Source organism: Ochotona curzoniae, unplaced genomic scaffold (genome assembly GCF_017591425.1).
Source record: "Ochotona curzoniae isolate NIBS_2020 unplaced genomic scaffold, NIBS_Ocur_1.0 scaffold_461, whole genome shotgun sequence".
Taxonomy (NCBI): Eukaryota; Metazoa; Chordata; class Mammalia; order Lagomorpha; family Ochotonidae; genus Ochotona; species Ochotona curzoniae.
In genome coordinates this window covers 12,330,815-12,348,680 of record NW_024467120.1, presented here as the reverse complement: position 1 = coordinate 12,348,680, position 17,866 = coordinate 12,330,815, and the positions used below count along the sequence as shown (strand labels likewise).

Below are 17,866 nucleotides of genomic sequence, written 5' to 3'. Positions count from 1 at the left end.
TTTTTTTTTTATGGCCTTGTGTTCAAGGATTGTATAGTAGAACCACTAGTAAGTCTATCCCAGTTGCAATAGTGAAAGCACATTTGCATTCAGTAAATATTAATGGCTACTGGTTTTAAGTGTATAAAGAGCATCATTCTTTTGAAAAGGATGTTACTCTATTACCACATATTCTCAGAAAAGCAAAGATTCTCAAGAACTACTTCTAGTTATTGGAGCCTAGCTCAAACAATGAGAACCTTTTTAAAAATTTTGTTTTAAAACAATATTCAAGTTTATTAAACAAATTAGAAAAGGTTTTACAAAATGTTTAACTTTCGTCAGCTTCAACGTTTATGTTGCTTCCAAATTTTGCATGTAATTGAACGTGCTTGAATTGATTTCACTGTGGATTCCAAGGCATCAGTTTCTCCTTGCAAACTTTTCTTGGCCTCTTCTAGCATTTTCTGTGTTCCTTCTTGCGAGTGGCTCATGAACACATCACCAATCTGATAAGGAATCATTAAGCAATCGTCATCAGCAATCATGATACCAGCACAAGCATCTTCTAAATTTTGGAGTTTTTGTTGTTGTTGTTGTTGTTGTTGTTGCTGTTTTACTTCTATTTCTTCTTTTTAGCTCTGTGATTCTACTTGTATTCCGCGCATATTGATTGATTTATTCATTGATTGATTGATCTTCGAAAGTAACATTGACAGCTTCTGCAGCCGCCTTCACCATGGTGGCCGCCGTCTTAAGACTGGACCATACGATGAGAACTTTTATCCATTTCTCGTCACTTTCTCTGTAGAAAATTCACATCTGTTTATACAATTGATTTCTTTGCTAAGACGGAACCCGTCGAGTTTGGTCTAAAAGTTTTTGGTAGTTTCTGCCTTTGGACTCCTTTCTGATATTACGATTTGGGAAGTAGAGACAGATTTGCGGTAGCTAGTGAAAATCTAGAGGACACGGATTGAAAATCATATTCAGAGCTTTAGTGATGGACTCCTTGTCAGAGTCCTTGCTCCTGAAAGATTAACTCGACGTTAGCCCTGCTTGTAGCGATTTTCTCCATACCCCCTGAAAGAAGTGTTCAGTGATCAGAACCTGGAGGAGAGTAGGCGCTTTCAGCCTCTGGGTGAGCTAGCCCCTGTCACTCCCTCTCCCCACATTGCCCTTAAAGAGGCTTTCTAAATAAGAAAGGCTTGCTTAAGAGATGGGGCTTTCTAAACAAGCCCCCGTTCGGTTTTGTTGTTGTTTGTTTCTGAGTTGTTTTGTTTTTCTATTCTTCTGTCCGAACTTTGAACAAGCGTATTGCTTACCTGACATCCTCTGTCTGGAGCAGTGGAAGGTAAGCTTCTTGAGGACACGTTCTAATTCTACCTTGCCCATTTGTAAAGTTTTTGTCACGTATCTGAACCTCCATGTGTAATTACTACTAATGAAGGGTTCTGGCTTTCCTGTCTGAGCAGTAGAAACAGTGAGGGGAGGAGAAGCAAGGAAAATGAGGAAAGACGAGTTCCTACCTCTGAGATTTATTCAAGCATGAAATCAGACAAGGAAAACGAAACGAAGGCAACGACCACGAAGGGACTCGAACCCTCAATCTTCTGATCCGGAATCAGACGCCTTATCCATTAGGCCACGCGGCCACCTGATAGTAGTGGCTCTTATCACGTCTGATGCAGATAATGTAACGAGGTGGGGGCAGGGCTTTCTAATGCTGATTCTGAAATTTTAGTTTAACAAGAAGTTCCCTGTTTGACATTTAAATTTATTGCTACAAATGATTCCGACTTTTAGGTTTTTCAGAATCTAACAAGCAGATGTCACAAACTGTAATACAGCTGGCAGAGAGAAAGAGAATATGGAATAGTATCCAATGATTTAGTAAGAATGTGAAGATGCTTTTCTGTGAGGTATGGGATGAGTGGGCCCAGCCGTTATGCAAATCTTTAAGATCAGTAGAAGCTCTCATAATTTTTCATTAAATGAGTCCCATCTAATCCTGACTATCAGTTTAGGAAGCCCACCCACCAGAAGATCACCTTAGACAAGGAACCCGCGAAAAGGTCTTGGACTGAAGTCCAAAATTCTAAGGTTAGATTTGGAATATACTTGAAAATATTTTCTCCTAAGCCCTGGGATCTGCCAATAAAAAGTGTATGCTGAACTCCTCTTGCCAAGACAGGCTCCAAAGGGTACAGTGAACTCACCCACGAGGGACTTTTTCACAGAAGAGACTAGAGGTTGATACATTGGTTGGACAGATTGTTACTGGTTATCACCTGTCCTTTAAATGGTCCATTCATCTTTCCCCTCCAATAACTAGAATAATTAAAATACGGATTTTGGAACAAGCGTGATGGGTATATACATCAAGATTGAGTGTGAAGCCAGAATTAGGAATATTTTCCAGTCTATTTTACAGAATAGAGAGGGTGGTATTATCAGCTAGTCAGTTAAATGTATCTTATTGCACAGATACTACTTCTAATACATAAATAAAACCATTATGATAAAATTTATCTAAATTCCATTTGATATTGAAATAATTTAGTTCTTTCCTCTAGGCTACTGATTCATTTTAATTACAGATTTTCTTCTGATAATAAATAGTTTTTATGCTTCTGGAAAAACCATTTGTTTAGGTCAGTAAGGTTTTTGACTTAACAGGTATATATTTGACTAATGTTTTTTACAACAATGTGCATGAATGAAATTGGCCTTGACTTCCTGTTCAGGCAGCCTTGGAAGGAGTTAGAGCCAAGACTGTGCTAGCTTCTTGAAATTAAGTGGGAATTAATTAATTCTTTTCCTATGCTGCCCAACAGTTGAAGCGATGGTGAGTGTGTGCTTAATGTTATTCCACAGCCTACCTTCCTTTTAGAATGCCACTTTCCTTTCCCTTCTCTAGTTGCTCAGGAATTCTCAAAAATTGTGATTCGCAAAATCAGACTGTGTGCAAGATATTGGAGTTTAGAAACTCAAGATGCTTAACAAAACAAGTTAAGAAAAGGGCCAAGGATATGAACAAGCCTTTTGCTAAAGATGATTAAAAAAAAAAAAAACAGCTCAACACACGTTTGGGGTACTACAGTCTTAGACATTTTCTTTTCCAGTGAGAAGTTGTCCTCGAGGGAGAGTGAATTGTAAATGGTGTCATTTGAATTAGACACATACTGTGGGGGTGGTGGAGCAGTTGATTCGTTTGAATGGCCCATATCTGGCTCAAGCTCTTCCAGGGTACAAATAGACACTAACAAAAGAATGATAGTCTAAACATGAAGCAGTGCCACTGGAAACAGGATTTGAACCCACACAGGAAAACCCTACCAGACTCCAAGTCCAATCGCTTGATCACTCAGCCACCACAGCACTTAAGAACAACTTCCTGTATTCTTTATACACTCATGGCAAATGTAATTTTTGGCTCAAAATCCTGTTTGGCTTTTGCAACAAGTATGAAAGCCACCTAAAGTGTAAGAAGAGCACAGTATCCTAAAATGGAGGATGCAGGATACGCAGGTAAATGGGAGTTACAATGAAACTACAGAGAACTCTTTGCTTGCTTCCTGAGTTTGCTCTCTGTTAAATGAGAGAAGATGAGACTGTCGTGCGTGGCACTGAATGGGCAGGCGGCTTCCCCAGAGGCTCCTTCCACGCTCATCATCTGGCTTGTTTACTCTCAAGATAGGCTGCTCTAGTTTCCCTGGCTCATTCACGGAGATCTTACTCTGCAGCAACAAGCTTGCCTGCGAAGCTCTGCTCCTCCTGGAGGTCAGTCTTGGGGTATGGATCGGAAGGGCACCGCTTCTAGAAAATAACCGAGCAAAGAAAGAGGAACAATGTGACTTAAAATTTAAAGCGTAAACTTCACCTGGGAACTATCCATCTTAAAGACAGTGAAGATTCTACAGTTTCCTTTGAGTGCTGGTAAGTTCTCGGTCTTTTTAGAAGAGTTAGAAAAACAAAATAGAACACTTTTTAAATTTTTTCCTTCACCACAGAGTGAATAATTTAAAGAGAGAAATCTTGGAGGAAAAGAGAGACCAAATGATGAATGAAAGGCTGTTCTCTTGTGGATAAGAGGGTCTGGGCAAGAAAGAAAGTTTTTATTTCATTTTTCACACAGGATTCACACAGTTCAGTGATCATAGCCATGTCTACGGTTCAGGCAGGTTGATGTCTTATGAAACTTCATGTGAGAAGTCATGTTTAAGAAAAATATGACTATGAAATTAGATATAAAAGTGAAAGTGTTTAGAATGAGACAAGAAATAAAGATAAAAATTTTAGATAGCTTGTGGATCTTGAAAACATAATTTAAGAACTAATTTATTGATCCAGGTCTACAATAGTTTTTCTCCTACGTTATTTAGCTGCATCCCTCTTGATCGCCTTTCATAGAACAATAGTTTTCTATGGAGAAGTGGACAATTCAGGTTTTTCTTCAATTTTATTGGACAATTCTTTCAAAATATAGTTTAGGTGTTTTTTTTAACCCTTATTATTTATATGTCAAGTGTATTTATTCATTTCTTTAAGTTTGGGGAAACTGGCCTTTGTTCATATACGAGCAGAAAGATTTCAGGATCCATATTTCAAATGTGATTTCTCTTAATTACTCGGGGGGGGGGGCGCAAGTACAAAAGGTAAATTTGCAAAGCAAATTTGAGAATCTAATTTGAGGCCATATCAAGCCAGTTGGGCTAGAAAGAGATCCTGAAGCAGGTATTATATACCTTTAAGCTGAGCATGCCCCTAATTCGACATTGCTCAGCTTGATTCCAACACTGTCTGTTCCTACTCCAATGCTACTAGATACAAGGGAAAACTAGATACGAGGGATTTTGGAGTGAAAAACAATACTAACACTTTTAAGATTTTTATACAGATTCCTGGCCTTGGAAAAGGCTGGAGTGAATGAGACACCAGGTGATTAGGCTTAATTTGCTTTTTATATCTCTGTCATTTGAACCTCATTCTGTTTTTCCAGGTCACAAAGCCTTCTGCGCTTCACTGTCCTTCACCCATTTATTATTAATTTTTAAAGATTTAATTTCTTTTTTATATCATTTACATAACTGAGAGGGATGCATGCCCATGTGGGACTCTGATTAGGGTAGGGTGGGTCATTAATGGAAGAAGATGGGTGGGACAAATGTTTCAAGTTCTTTTATTATTATTATTATTATTTCTTTTTTTCCTATGTCCACAATGGGGAAAGAGAAGGAGCTGTTTCTTGCTGTCAAACCCTATCAGTACCTGGGGATGGGTGATGGTCATTTGATGACATCTTAGAGACCCTGATGTGGGGAAGAATATTCCAAAGTTGTTACTTGAGTGGTTTTGATAGTTTTGAAATGTTGTTGGCCTTGTTGCACCAGGGTAGAGAAAAATCTTTTCAAGGTCTATTGGTTGACCAAGCCCACCTTAGTCCATCCACAGACCCAATATCATGTTACAATCCTTGCCAGGAGAGTTGTCAAAAAAGGCACGTAATGTCCTCTGCTGGCCTAGATGAGCTGGCTATCATGTCTCCTGTGTGCATTTGGGCATTCTGTCCACTGCACAGGCATCACCAACTCAGGAGGCCCAGTCCTGACACATGCACTCCAAGGTTGGACCACACGTCTTGTGCTTTTCTCTTGTGGTTCGAGTTCAGCAATCTAGTTGGGAGGTCCTCCAAGAAACCTTCTCTGGGGTGACCTCAGATTTGACTCTTCTGTGTGCCAGCAGTGCAGGATCAGGTTCTGTCTGTCACCCGCACCAGCCACTGCACATACTGGTGGATGTAGTTGCCTGGTCAGTTCCACCCCCAGTCCGTTTCACACACAAACTGTGATCTAGCTTGGCCCAGCCACAGGCCAGGTCCTCACGAACAACAATGGGTGCTAAAACCTAGTAGGGGAGACCACCAATTAAACCCACCAGACCTGCCCCAGCCATGGTTTTTGCCCATGCTGGTAGGTGCTGTGGTCTAGCCTGGGCCGGTCTACATCTCATCTGGCTCTCGAGTACATCATGGGTGGTGCAGGTTACCTCAGTTTGACCCACCCCTAGACACAGCCCACATATATGCCAAAGTCCAGCCACCTTGTCCAGCCTGGACTGCCACTTGCCCTGGCTCGTATGCTAATTAGCAAAAACTGCAGCCTAGCAGGGGTGCGTCCATAGTTCCCCCTCCAGGCCTGCTGCCAGTGCTACATCTTACACTTGCCAGGGGGTTTTGCAGTCCATCCTGACATACCTTGCACCGAGTCCCAGCACTTGCCCCTGGGTACTGGGGCCTAGGTCATCCATTCTGGCTCTGCCAGCAGATGTGGCAGCCTAGTGCAGCCTAGCCTGCCCCCAGTCCCAGCTCTCACACTCACCAGTGGAAGAGGTGGCCTAGTAGGAGAGTCCCTGAAGCTCCCAGGTGAACTCCCAGTCCTGAGTATTGTGTGTGCCAGCAAATGCTGTGGCCTACCTCCAGTCATAACATTCACAGGCCTGACTTATTTTGGCTCACCTGCAGTCCCAGCTGTCACCACTTGGTGTCTAGCTCCACCTTGACCTCGTGAACTAGCAGGTGTGTTAGCTCAACCTTTCCTGGCTTGCTCCCCATCCTGACTCCTAGCCATGTCAGCAGGTGCTGTGGCCTAGCCCTGCCCTGCCTGAAACCCAGACACAGGCCACACACATGATGAGGAGTGCTGCAACTTTGCCTGGCTGGGCCACCTCATCCCTGACTTCCATTCTCCCAAGCAGGAGCTATGGTCTAGAAGGGAAGTTCCCCAAGTTCCCTTACCATGCCCACTTCCAGCCCTGGGTCTCATGCTTGCCAATGGTTGCTGCAACCCTGGTTGGCGCCCTCACTCCTGGCTTTTTGCTGGCAGTGGGGCCCAGTCTGCCCTCCTCCCAGCCTCAGCTTCCTTGAGTATTGGTGAATTCTGTGTCCAGTCTGGCTCAGCCCCTCACCACTCCCAGCTCTCCAGGCACACCGGTGGGTTGTGCATTCCAACAGAGGTGAGTCCACAAATCCCCTACAGAAATCTTTCCCCAGATCCAGTTCTCTCATTCCAGTGGGTGCTACAGCCCAGCGTGAAGTGGCTCACACACTTGCCTTGACACTGACAGGTAGATACTTCAGCCTAACCTTCCAGGATGCCCCTCAGTCCCAGCTCTTCTGTGTGTCAGTGGTGATGGGTGATGCTGCTTAGCCCAGCCCTTCCATGTGGGTCTGTGCCTTGGCCTGGACTTGGCTAAACATGCCCTTAGTGGCCCCCCACTCTAGTATGTCCCCAGCTGCCTTCCCCAGGCAGTCTGTAGCTCCACCCCCTCACTAACCTGGGGACCTTTGGTGGTGTGACCTGGCCTCATGTCTCCTGCCTTCCCAGCATATCTTTAAAAAATAGAATAGGGAACCTGGCACGATGGCCTACTGGCTAAACCCTCACCTTGTAAGTGCCAGGATCTCATATTAATGTAAGTTCATATCCCAGCTTCTCCACTTCCCATCCAGCTCCCTACTTACAGCTTGGGAAAGCAGTGAGGATGGCCCAATCCTTGGGAATTTTGCATCCACATGGGAAACCTGGCAGAAATTTTTGGCACCTGGTTTTGGATCAGGTTAGCTTTGGCTGCTATGACCTCTTGAAAAGTAAACCAGCAGATGGAAGATCCTTCTGTCTGTAAATCTACCTTTGCAAGAAAAATAAATATTAAAAAAAAATAAAATAGAATAGGCCATTATGCTGGCACACTTTTAGAGTTGACACAGATTTGGCATTAAACAAGAGCAGAGTGCCCGCCAGCTTCTGGCTGCTTTTTGCCCAGCAGTGTAATACTTGCCTAGGTGCATGACAACCTAGGCAGGTGCCTACAGATGGGGTCAGCACATTTCAATTAAGAAGTCTCTCATGACACATCGCTTACTGTCCTGGTACAAATTCAGAGTTACTTCTCCTTGGGGCTGATGTCCTTGGAGGTGATAAAAGAACATTGCTGTGATTGACCTTCAGCTTTGCCCCTTCTTGCTTTGTGAATTCTTCTGTTTCTTTAGCAAACTGACTTAAAAAAAAAAGTAAGTCATGAGATACAACAAAAAAATATGGGTGTCTATTCTAACCCGATTCTTACAGCAATTCTTAAAACTTAAATTTTCATAAAATGTTTAGACTTTCTGAATTATGTTTATATTTTTCTTGCATACTACTTACCTTTAAATTTGTGAAAACTGAAAAAGAAAAATGGTAGGCTCTCGGTAAACACTTTTCTCAGTGTCACATCAGCACTGGGAATTTCACTGTGGAGAAAACAGGTGCTTTATTTTCCCACTGAATTAGTTTGGGCTGTAGATGCACATATGTGGCTGATCATCTGAGCGGGATCTTTCCTCTTCCTAACAGACCAGAGCAGAAAGGAATGGTTCAGATCCAATTACTGGGGTCTGACATCTTCGTGAGTTAAAATCCAATTGTCCTTTTCTCACAGGGCTCTAGTTCTAAACTTGGAGAATGAGAGTACATTGAGATTTGTTTTCTCCTTTCGTCATTCTTCACAGCCTGGGGATGCTGAACCTCCTAGCCCACGTTCTCAGTTCTTTTATCTGGACGTCATGCGCCTGTTCCCTTCTGCTCAGAGGAGGGAAATTCCGGGCTGAGGCCGTTTTCTTTCCCTTACTTCTGTCTACTTTCTGTGTCAGTGTTGGCCTCATGGGCATCTTCATTTCCACTTACATTTTGCATCCCATATCTTCTGCAAAATATATGTAAAAATGCATGGTTAGTTTCCTCTCCAGCATATCTTCTATCCTCCCTTTCTCATTGTACTCGTCCTAAAATATCGTGAATCTATCTTTAATGGGGGTAATGGATGGATTTCAGTAGATTCCAAACAGTTCTTTTTTTGCAGATAAGAAAGTTTTTGACTTTTCCTCTCTTCTGTCACATCATGTAAAGAGAAAATCACATTGACAAGTAAAGGAAGTGTGAACTGGAGTTTGTAGGAGCCTGTAGGTTCAGAGTTCTATATACTCTTGCTGTACTCAAGATGTTATACAATATTTGCTTCTAATATTTCTGCAAGAAGAAGGAAATCATGCAGAAGTTACTTGAGAAGACTTCAAAATTCCATCAGTATCTCCAGGACTTGTTTTTTATATTTATAATTGTAGATGATGAATCAAAACAAATCAAGTTAGAAATAAAAATACCTAGTATAAGTAAAAATTATAGGAGGTCATTGTTATGGATTAAGCTCTTACACTGAGCCCTAGTAGGCCAGACTGAAAATAAAAATGGAGTCACTCATGTTGAAGTTTCATGTAATTAAACCAAAAATAAGTTACCTGACCTTGCAAGGCATCAGGAGAGACAGCTGAAAAACAGATCAAAAACAAGAGACCTTTTTCAATCAGTTTGAAATGAAGTTCTCTCTGTCTTAATCCTGACCAAAAGAAAAAAAGAAAAGTAGCCTGATTTTACCCAATGTTTATCATAATCACAGTGTTCTTAAAAATTGTTCTGTCTTCCTGCTTCCATCATAGAAGAAATGACCAAGCCACTTTTGGGCTATAGCAATTTTTCATCTATGCAACCAGCCTCTTCTATTCAACCTGGTGGAATACTTACTGTATTTTATGAAAGGACATTTTGCCTTATGCTAGAAATGCAAAGAATAACCAGTTACGATCTTTAAGCTGAATTGTAATTGCATCCTTTGGCATTAGTTATCTGGGTAGGTACTTCTAAGAATGTCCTTCTCTAGTCCTTATTATGGAGTTGAAGTAGTGGGAGAGTCAATGGTGTGGGAATCATTTATTTTCTACACTCCGAGTTCATCTCTTTGAAGGAAATTTCCGTAAGAAGATTCCACATGGTTCCTCTAGGCTCAAGAAATCTCCTGGGAATAAAATAAAAAGACAAAAAAAAAAAAAAAAAAAAAAAAGGAAAGTTAAGAAAAATAGAGGATAATTCCACATAGTTCACTAGCAAACTAAAAATAATTCCAAATGAGAAGAAAGAAGAAAGGAAAAAGAAAAGAAGAAAAAAGGGAGAAAATGGTTCCAGAAATATATTTTTCAAAAATTTTCTAGGATGGGAGGTAAGGAATTTATAGATTAAGATGTGTTAAGATTACACTAACCATTGTAAAAACAAGTAAATGCTTCAAACACATAACGAGTTAAGCAAGCAGGGCTCTTTCCCCTTAGTTTTATATTGCAGATGAGTTTGTGTGTGGGGGCTGGATGTTCCTTTGAGCAGTGGCTCACAGCCCCGTCTCCTTTCTGTGTGTGACTCATTTTCTTCAGCTGATGCTTTTGCAAAGCACATCTGCTCTTTTGCAGTGAGACTGTACGTGAAGACTAGGGGATTGACTAGGAGTTATAGTTATGCTTTTGCCCTGCAAGAGTTGTAAATCCTGTTCTCATTCCTCCAACACAACTCAGTCACATGGCCACACCTAACTCCAAGGGAATCTGGGAAATGTAGTCTTGTGTGCCCAGAAGTCAAGGGAACAGTTGTGTAAATGGCTCACCAGTATCTTCCACAAGAGGATACAAAAAACAAAACAAAACAAAACAAAAAATCCCCAGCAAAAGAATAAAAAAAAGATCTGTATTAAGACATATCATTGCAAAATTTCGCTGTATTAGGGATATTATTGCACACTATTTTTATTGGTGGAGCCGCTCGCAATCTCCGTGTTTAGGAATTGCACATTTAGAAAACATAAAGGAGCAAAACATAGAGAAGCTCAACAGAGATCTTGGGAATCAGGACTTTTTTTACTTGGGAAAAATGTAACACAACACAGAAAGGCTCTGGGGACTGTTCATTCAGACTAGAAGGAGGTGTGAACTGGATGCTCCAAACTCACAGATCATTCATTCCCAGAGGGAAGATTAACAGACGTTCTGTATTTAACCAAACTATGATCAGGGTCTCGTACCTTCGCCTGTGCCTACCTGTGCACTTCCTTCTAAATTACGATTTGTAGCAAAGCAGGGCATAACCGGAGGCCAGGAGACTCACCCGGATCTCCCAAACACTTGGGCCATCTTCCGCTGTCGGCTTTCCCCGGCCGGTAGCTGGGAGGACAGCACGGATGCTCTTGCCACCTTAGGAGTGTGCATGGCATCGCCACTGCCTCTTAAGGCTCAGAACGTGGGTCCTGCAGCAGTATACAGTATTCGCTTCCTTTATTTTAACGTAGTCGCAACAGTGTCAGACACAGAAACTGTAAATATTGAATTTAGTAAAAAAAAAAAAAAAAAAAAAAAGTCTTCGCCGGTACCAAAGCTGGTGTTTGTAAGCAATAGAACTATTTCGGCATCGCCTCTGCCGTGAGGGGGTGTAGCTCAGTGGTAGAGCGCGTGCTTAGCATGCACGAGGCCCCGGGTTCAATCCCCGGCACCTCCACTTTTTGCCCTGTCATTTCATTTGCCTCTCGATTTTTTGGGGGTGGTGGGGTGACGTGTTTGTTTATGCTCATTTCTAATTTACAGAGGAAGCAAACTGATTCCTACTTGGGGTTTCGGTGTATGTCAACGTTGACGCCTTGATTTCACCCTCGCAAACGTCGTAGGCTTGACGGACAGTAAGAGCCACAGGCAGCGGGTGGGGAGCATGGCGCATCTTTAGACTCCGAGCAGTGCAGGAAAGGAGACCTCTGTCCTGCACTGTATTGTGCTACGGCCCAGTGACCTGCTACCGACTCTCGTGGCTAGCAGGACGGAGAGCATGAACGCACACAGCCTTTCCTTCTGCTCTTCCGTGACGCTGAAACTCTGAGATTCTCCTGATCTCTGAAATGAAAGGGTTTAATCGAGCCCTGACAGGTGCTAGCCAATGAAGGGCCCGTTCCAGGACGAGCTCCAGCAACTGTTAAGGGTAGCTAGCCGCGTTCACACTGGCTTTCCGTTCAATCAGGAAAGTCTGGGGATAGGAGGGCAGCCCCGAAGGAGGAAGGAGTGCTGTGTCTGAGCTGGTCGGGGCCTCGGCAGGATGCAGCGGGCTTTGGGAGTTACCACGGGGCTTGATCTCACAGTCTGTCGTCTCACTAGCCTCCTCGCTTCCCTTTCCCCCATCCTTACTCCATCGAAATTAAGTTTAGGACGTCTCAGATTTTCCTCTTATCATCTCCCACTCTTGGTTCCGTCTTACTTTGAAACGCCTCACGCTGTGGACCCGAGTAACACGCGTTGCTGAACGTGGGACGCGCGCCTGGCAGCACCCAGGCCTCCTCTTGGTCAAGGCCAGAGCGCCAACAGGAGAATCTGCCCTGGGTGGATGCGCTGGCTTCAGAGGGAGGACCGGAACGCCAACAGGAGAATCTGGCCTGGGTGGATGCGCTGGGTTCAGAGGGAGGACCAGAACGCCAACAGGAGAATCTGGCCTGGGTGGATGCGCTGGGTTCAGAGGGAGGACCAGAACGCTAACAGGAGAATCTGGCCTGGGTGGATGCGCTGGCTTCAGAGGGAGGACCGGAACGCCAACAGGAGAATCTGCCCTGGGTGGATGCGCTGGCTGCAGACGGAGGACCGGAGGACCGTGACTGCTCTGCCCGGGAATCCTGCGGGTTCAGATCAACAGTGTGAACTTCACGCCCACAGAGACACGCAGGACCAGGAGAGGGCCCAGGGTGCAGTCTGGAACGCATGGGAGGTGTCAGAGTGTATGGACATATTTTTCCTGACCAACACCCCAGATGGTCTTTCCAACGTAACCCCGTGCTATCTGACCGAGGGCTGTGCCTCTCAGAAATGTGACTTGTCTCTGCTGGACACTGCGTCAGACACCTGACATTAGATTTTGACAATACTTTCAAAATTAAAATGTAACAAGGCAGGATTTATCAGATGAACTTTACAAGTTCCTCTAAAAGTGTTGTGATAAGAGATTCGAGAAACTTGGTAGCATACATCGTATTAGGGATGAAGATGTTTAGGACGAAGAAGGCTTTTCTGAAAATGTGAAGATATTTGTCTTTTTAAAAAACACAGGAGTTTGTGCTACTTCCTCAGAGTTTTGAGAACGTACAATAATGTGTGTGCTGTAGTGAGAAAATGCTAATTTTCTTACTGAAGTGGAGATTTCTATTAAGAATGCTAGACAATACGTCTCAAGTGCAAAACTGAAGTTCATAGCTTTCAAAAAATATTTCCTGCTATTACTCAGTCACAGGTGCATTCACTGGTCTCATGTCAATGCTGAAGAGCCACAGGTGGCAATGACCATTTGGCCAACACAGATATTGATAGAATATTTTTGTTTTCATAAAAACTTAGGTTTGAGAGCACTAAATCAAATTATTTGGGGAGAAAAAGTATCAGTCCAACCAAATATTGTAGAATTTTATCTGACCATATTAATGATACATGTTACATTTTTAAAAGTTTAAACAAATGAATGAAATCCATTTGAAATATCCCAACAGTCCTAATTTAGTTTTGGGTGCTGTGTGTAGGAGTGATAATACAGATAAGACAGGATCCAGTCACCCTTAAAGCTTCTGGGTTTAAAATTTTTTAGAAGAAATACTGATAAATTTGGACAAATTTTGTTATTAGGAATGTTTTTATTTCATAGACGCGTTGAAATTCCAGAGAATGACTTTGGCGCCACCAAGTGGCCGTCTTGGAAACATCAGAATCCGTTGCTGTGCAGCAGTTTTGAAATGCACAGTCAACATTTTCTCTACTGTTGATTTTGAATATATCCTTCTGAGTTCCCAAAAGCATACTGAGAAATTGCTTGTACAATTCAGATGGCAGAGGTGTAGGGAATTGTATCGGGCTTCAAAAGGTTTGACTTTGGAATTCACTTCAATATTCCTAACAGATTTTCAAATGTTGATTTTTCTCTCGTGCGTCATTACTATTTTTCCATGTTTGAATGAGGTGTCCAAGGTAGTTAGAATCCCCTATTTCTCTATCACAACTTTCTAAAACCACATATAATCGAAGGATAGTTATTAACTACTACCTTCCAAGTTTTCATGATGAAATTTAAACTAAGTGTAATCTTCTAAGTAGATTTGGCTTCTATTGCAGTGTTCAAAATTTAAAGTATATCCAGCATAAAATGTATCTTGAATTTTAAAAGATATTTGTAGATATATTTTGAATTTTAAAATCAGAGTTGTCTAGAGGGAAACAGGTAGCAGTAGTCTGACTTTCCCCCCTTTATGTGATCAGTGGCTGGAGAGCGGCTCATTCGGGCGCTAACACCCGTTAGTAACCAATTCCCTCAGGCTCAACAACTGCAATTCACATCTGTCTGATCTCCTCGGATTGCAGCGAGCTGCTCTCTCTAAACTGCATCTTAGTAACAATGAAAGGTCTTAAATTTCCATTTTTACATGCTGTCGTTCACATGATCCACGCCTCTTTACCAGCTTATGATAAGTCATGGATAATGGGTCTTTTTCCCCTCTGCCTCGGCGTTTCCCTACGTCTCTCCTTCTGACAATGTTTAGCTGCCAGGTTTTCCTTAAGAACATAAGTACACCATCCTTGCCCTGCGAGAGAATCAGGTGCCATCCATAGCACGGAGAGGCAACTCCTGGACTGGCAGGACTGGCACATGCGCCCAGGTGAGACAGACCAGTTCTGCAGGGATGTGACTACTTTGACTTCTGCGGTGGTGAAGTGAGAGGGACCACGCACATTTTTTTTTAAAGATTTGTGTTATTTTACTTGAAGGGCAATTGGAGAGAGAGAGAGAGAGGGAGGGAGGGAGAGAGGGAGATCTTCCAACTGCCAATTCACTCCTCCACATGGCTGCCCAGGGTGCTAAAGCAGTTTTCCAGTCACTTGAAACCATGCTTCAGGGTAAAATCTAGAAAGAACAGGCTGGCATTTAAATATGAATCTCCTGAAGTCCTTTACCCAAAAAGCAAAAAGAGATAACAAGGCCTTGTCATCTTGAAAAATATTTTTCTTTCAGCTTTTTGGCTTAAAATAACCACAAGTGCCAGTTACAGTAGATGGAATAAATTATTTGTCCTTCCTCAAAAAAATTAGTCCATTCTCTACCCTGATATTCCTAATTTTCAGTAGAGATCCAGAGACCCAGAGACTCAGGCCCAGATAAATATTTTCATTTCTACCCCTCCCCCATTTTTTGAAGATTTATTTGTTTATCTATTTATTTATCTATTTTTATGGGAAAGGCAAATCAGATGTACAGAGAGAAGAAACAGAGAAAGATCTTCCACCTACTGGTTTACTACCCAGATGGCCACAAGGGCACAAACTGAGTCAATCTGAAGCCAGAAGCCAAGTGCTTCCTCTGGGTCTCCAACTTGGGAGTTGGGTCCTAAGGCCGCGCTCAACTGCTTCTCCAGGTCACAAACAGGGAGCTGCATGGGAAGTGGAGCAACTGGAACACAAATTGGCGCCCAGTTGGGATCCCAGCACGATCACTACGTCCTCACCCTGGCCCTAGCCTCGATTTTATTAAATTCCCTTATGTGCTATATATGTCACTGTTTTTGCTTTTTGTAACTTCACAGAGCCAATGAATGAGAGTTTAACGAAAAGAATGGATGTTATTTATATACATATATAAACATACAAGACGCCTATGTATATGTGTGTATCTTGAGAAGGGCGCACAATCTAGGACCGAAGCAGGCACCAGCAGCCAAGGCCCTGCACGCCACCTAGTGGCTTTGCATGCAGGGATGCCTTCTCAAGTGCTTTCAGCAAGCAAATGGAATCATACAAAATTAGACTTTTTGAAACAAGAAATGGACACATGGCAGGTTCCTAATCTTTTCAGTGTTACTGGCCCGATGGCAACAAAGTAGCCTGATGTTGCCTTTTGATTTTTTCATACCTAATAGATAATTCTGAGCTAAGGGAACATTCAAAAGAAAACTGCCAAGCTATGAATTGGGCTCATGTGATGGAAAATGCTGCGTCCAGATCAAGACTGGGAATCATCATAAAAATAAACAGCAAATTCCTTTTACAGAATGTTAGAGTCTTAATATCATTTTATAATCCCCACCTAACAGCACAAGAGTTGCATGGGAGTAATCTACATTAAAACATCAAAATTTGTATCCTTTATTGATGTTGGAATAACCTATGGTAGAGGTTTGCAGAATGTTGATCTTGATTTAACGCTGTGATTGCCTTCTTGCTCATCTGTACAAGAAGGACAAAGAAAGAGATAACATAGTGCAAACTTCATGAAGCTATGCTTGCACTTCTCACTCTGTCAAGCCCTTCAGTCTTTTCTCATGGTTTTTCTATGTTTTGGTGTGACAAACCCAGGGATAAGGAGCAAAGTATTCTGCATGGTACTTGAATGGTAGATACGTGTCACTTGCATTTGTTCAAATTCAAAGAACACACAAACACCACAAGTGAAACCGAATGTAAGCTATGGACTTTAGGTGACAATGCAAGGCTTATTAACTGACACCGATGTGCAACTCTGGTGAGACGATGCTAGCAGTGGGTCTGTGGGGTGGGAAGGGAATGTAGGGGAACTCTGTAGATTTCAGTTGATTTTACTGTAAATCTAAAAGTGCTCCAAAAGACAAACTCTATGCTAAACGTCCAGATTATATATGAAGTTATAATGATAGTATACAAGATTTTTCCTCCTGGGAGTCACTGCTTTAAAATACGTATCCTTAAATTTAGACAATTACTAAGCACATTGGAGACAAAAAGGCAAATGAGACAACCAGAGGTGGCCAAGTGAGTTTGAATTGTCATCCTTGGACCTATACACACAGTCAAAGATTGACTACTCCAATAAATGCTTTTTAAAGATTTAGCTGCCTGTGTGGGAGACCTGGAGCAAAGTTCCTGGCCCCTGGCTTTGGACCGGCACAGCACCGACCACTGTGGCTACTTGGGGAGTGAACCATCAGATGGAGGATCTTTCTCTCTGTCTCTCCTCCTTTCTGTATATCTGACTTTGCAATAAAAATAAATAAAATCTTTTTAAAAAAGGATTTAGCTGAAGCACTGTTGCTTTCTTATTTCCTTTCTTCCCTAGCTACTTCACTGCATTAATAGTGCCAGTGGTTATGGAGATGAGTTTTGAAGAAGAGTTCAGAAATTGTATCACAGAGCCTGAAGTCAAAGCCTGTAGCATAGACAGGAGGTAATGAATTCGGTCTCTAAGCTTTTATTCTTTTGATATAATTTTGGTTTATTGAATATTCTTGTTCTAATAAAATCTTGAGGTACAATTTAGTCTTGTAGTTAACATTTTGGAATCAAAACAACTGGATTTAAGCCTGATGTTACTATTTTTATAGGCATGGTTACATTTCCAAATTACAAGAATTTTCCATAGATTCTAGTTTTATTTATGATAAACGAAGAGGGAACTGTACTCTTGGGAATGGATGACGAGTCACCCTAGTGAAGGCAACAAAAAAGTTGAAGGTTATATGAAAATCACTCTTTTTAAAGCTTTGAGAGAAGCAAATTCAGTGATTAAGTACGAAGGACCGCTTTCTCTGAAAGCAGAGACGAAGACATAGAGCTGTGTTAATGAGAACCTGGGGCTGATGCTGGGAGTGAGGCCGGGCTGGGCAAGGCTGTAGCATTCATAGGTGAGAGTTAAAATGGGTGCGGGCCATCGGGCTGGGTTGCAGTACCAGCCAGGACTTGGGTATGGCCAAGTCAGTCCAGGTGGCAACACCTGCTGGCAAACACAGGATCCATCGGGGCAGGGCTGTTACGGGGGGTTTGGGGAACTTTCCTGCAAGTCCCAGCTCTCGCTGGGGAGCACGAGGGGAAACTGGGAGCAGGCCAGACTAGAGTCTGAGGTCCACAACACGATTTGACACGAGAAAGAGCCAGGACTGAGTATAGGCTGGGCTGGGTAGGCACGCAACATCTACCAGTTCACACCAGGCCAGG

At 42.6% G+C, this 17,866-nt stretch overlaps 2 non-coding genes and 1 pseudogene across 2 annotated transcripts; 1 reads left to right on the top strand and 2 right to left on the bottom strand.

Annotated features, from left to right (window-relative positions):
- Positions 1-310: 310 nt before the first annotated feature.
- LOC121147762 lies at positions 311-11,606 on the bottom strand (annotated as a pseudogene).
- Positions 1,562-1,634, bottom strand: TRNAR-CCG. The gene has a single exon. It is a non-coding gene; the product is annotated as a tRNA-Arg (tRNA).
- Positions 11,319-11,390, top strand: TRNAA-AGC. The gene has a single exon. It is a non-coding gene; the product is annotated as a tRNA-Ala (tRNA).
- Positions 11,607-17,866: the final 6,260 nt, after the last annotated feature.